This window comes from Sinocyclocheilus anshuiensis, unplaced genomic scaffold (genome assembly GCF_001515605.1).
Source record: "Sinocyclocheilus anshuiensis isolate Anshui unplaced genomic scaffold, SAMN03320099.WGS_v1.1 scaffold182, whole genome shotgun sequence".
Taxonomy (NCBI): domain Eukaryota; kingdom Metazoa; phylum Chordata; class Actinopteri; order Cypriniformes; family Cyprinidae; genus Sinocyclocheilus; species Sinocyclocheilus anshuiensis.
In genome coordinates, this window is record NW_015547632.1 from 364,066 (window position 1) to 367,237 (window position 3,172).

The window sequence follows — 3,172 nt, forward strand, 5'->3', positions numbered from 1 at the left end:
AATAGCGGTCTATTTGATGACTAGTCTATTCTTGGGCTATGATTAGACTTCTATTAGATTTTCACTGACAGCCCAAATTTAGCCTTGTTTTAGCCTAGACCCATATTCACCGTCTATTAGACGTATATATGTAGTCGTTTAATGGCGGTCTAATTGATGACTAGTCTATAAATGGGCTATGACCAGACGTCTATTAGATTTTCACTGACAGCCCAAATTTAGTCTCGTTTTAGCCTAGACCCATATTCACCGTCTATTCATATACAATCGTTTGAGCGGAGAGTGCAAGGAGAGTGCAAGCTAAAGTGCACTTTGCAGGACATGGAGGCGCCAGCGCGATCGCGTGCATGTTTTTTCAGTGGATACGCCATCATTTTTGCTCGTAAGGGTAATACATCATTCGTAACTGTGAAGGGTCTACTTTTTTTGTGTGCACTCACAATATCAACAAAACGTGTTTTTATAAAATAAAACAAACGATGCACTTTCTGCCTTCTCGTCTTGAACAGGAGTGCTTCACAAAAATGAACCGAAATTCAGTGAATACAGACATGATAAATATATCTATAGAAAGCTTTAAATTACTACTTAACGAAATAAAACAAATCAAACAAATCTATTCTTTAATTATAATCATAATCCGTAAAGATGCACTACTCTCTAAAGGCGCGTCTAATGAGGAGATGGCGAGTCAGGATCGACAACTTCATCCTTGCGACACCGACTCAGAAAACACTAGTACATAATTCAAATATCTCCTTACTGTTTCCCCCTGACACATTTATGGTAATTACTTTTGCAGATGCCTTGCGGCAAGCTTAAGGCTATTGCGTGCATTTGAACGCAGATTTCTTCAGCTGCGGGACACCAAACACCGTCGAGCTGCTCTTGACAGTCGCGGTAGCACGGTCTCATGTTGTTTCCACCAGCGTAGCAATTTTTTCAACACTAATTGATGAAATACAAAAATAAGGAGAAGCCTAAAACAGGCCCGCGTCTGAACTGTGACGTGAAAATTGGCCCGAAGCCCGGCCCGAGGGTCGTAAAAAAAGTCGGGGCCCGTTGGGCCCGGGCTGAAATACAGGGCTCTAGTTCGGCTGCATCCGAAATAAGTTTCTCAGTTATGAGGAGAATAAGAAACTGGCTCTGATCTAGCACACACAGAACAATTTGACTGAAAATTTATCAGAAGGGATGAAAGAAAGATAGCGGTCATCTACGCAATTCAGAAAAATAGCTTTTCTGCATTGTTTTTTTTTTTTACTCTTTGTACAGCAGTTATTGTTCATTCTAAATGTATTTTTAATGTAGAATATGTGTTACATAAATACATGAAATGTAGAACATATAAAAAAGTGCTCGTGGTTCGTCTGCCAGTGGGTGGGTAAAAGTGAAACTCCGCCTATGGACTGAGGTGAGACCCTTGAGCAAGGCACCGAACCCCCAACTGCTCCCCGGGCGCTGCAGCAATATGGCTGCCCACTGCTCTGGGTGTGTGTGTGTTCACTACTGTGTGTGTGTACTTGGTTGGGTTAAATGCAGAGCACAAGTATGGGTCACCATACTTGGCCACACGTCACATCACTTAACATAAAAATACAATTACCCTGCCTCATTATTTGATGTATTTAGTTAATATATGTCTGATGGTGTATTATTTTGTTGCCTCATATGGGCAATTATGTAACTGCTGCATAGTTATTGTATTTATAATACAATGCATGTAACATTTATATGATGTTTTACAGTATAAACCCAGTAATATTGTAAGTGTTAGGCTGGAGAGCGCTGCAGAGTTGTATGTGTGTGCAGAAGTGGCTGTGCAGAGTGGAATTCAGGGTCAAAGAGATAAGGAAAAGACCACACTTTGTTGTTTAAAAGCTTTAAAAGCATTGTTAAGAAAAAGACAAGACATTGTTTGTTGTTAATGCTTTTTATTGGCAATGTGGTTTATTAAGAGAACAGAGTAGAGAGGAAGAAACATGTATTAGAAAGAGCAAGAGGGCAGAGTGCTTACCAGGAGGTGATGGGCCGGTTGCGGGACGAGACGCAGAGAACAGCAGAGGAGTCCGGAGGAAGAAGAGATAATGAATGAGCCTATTTAAAGAAGACATTGAGGGAGTGTCCAGTCTGAATGACCTCATTTGGTGAAGTCACAAATAAATATCCATGATGAAGACTGTGACATCTGATGCTGCTTCGGGACCACCTGAAGAGAAGTTCTAAAAAGAAAAACCGACAGACTGGTCAGTGAAGGAAAAGACATTCCAGATGCCAAGCAATTGTATGATTGTCTACTGAATGCCCAGACCGCTATACAGCTGTTCTACACTGATGAGGAAGCTGTGGGCAAAGCTGTACAGAAGATGAAAGAACCAGACCAGGAAAGATCATCTACAGAGATGTCAGCTGTCTCTGCTCTACTAAGCAGATTCTTGAGTGTACATGTCACAACACACAAAGGTTTGTGTTTGATGTTTTGCCCATCCTTTATGCCACCACTGAATGTGATGTTCAGCCAATCCTTTCTGACACCACTGAAGATCAACAAGCACAGAAAATGCACTCTGTAAATACAGGGGCCTAAAAGGCACACGGTATTGATACAAAATACTTCAGCTAAAATAATGTTGTTTTTTAAATAATATCTAAGTTAGTACTTGTTTAAAAACAATCACTTTAGCAAAGTTTGTACTATTTTCTGCTTATTTTGAAAAATAAAAGAATAAATTTTTGTTCAATAAATATACTGTCATTAAAATATGTTAATATAAAAAATATATTTTAAAATATTTAGCTGTCTCTGCTCTACTAAGCAGATTCTTGAGTTTACATGTCACAACACACAAAGGTTTGACTTTGATGTTTTTCCCATCCTTTATGCCACCACTGAATGTGATGTTCAGCCAATCCTTTCTGACACCACTGAAGATCAACAAGCACAGAAAATGCACTCTGTAAATACACTCAAATGTCACAAAAAGTATGCTTGTGTTTTAGTATATTTCTTAAAAGCTTAACTAAGCACATATTTATTATACTTCTAGTATACATTTAAAAAACATTCAAAAAATATTTTTAAAGGAGTAAAATTGTATTATAAATATAGGGTACAACGGGGCTAAAGGCCCACCTTAAGAAAAAATGTGCTATTCACTGCGCCTAAAATGTA

General features: G+C 38.8%; 1 long non-coding RNA gene across 1 annotated transcript in view; it reads right to left on the reverse strand.

The window, feature by feature from the left end:
• Positions 1 to 2,077: 2,077 nt before the first annotated feature.
• Positions 2,078 to 3,172, reverse strand: part of LOC107701797 (uncharacterized) — an 18,626-nt gene continuing 17,531 nt past the window's right edge. The window contains exon 3 of the long non-coding RNA XR_001635687.1: positions 2,078 to 2,222. This is a non-coding gene — a long non-coding RNA (uncharacterized LOC107701797). The remainder of the gene's footprint in view (positions 2,223 to 3,172) is intronic.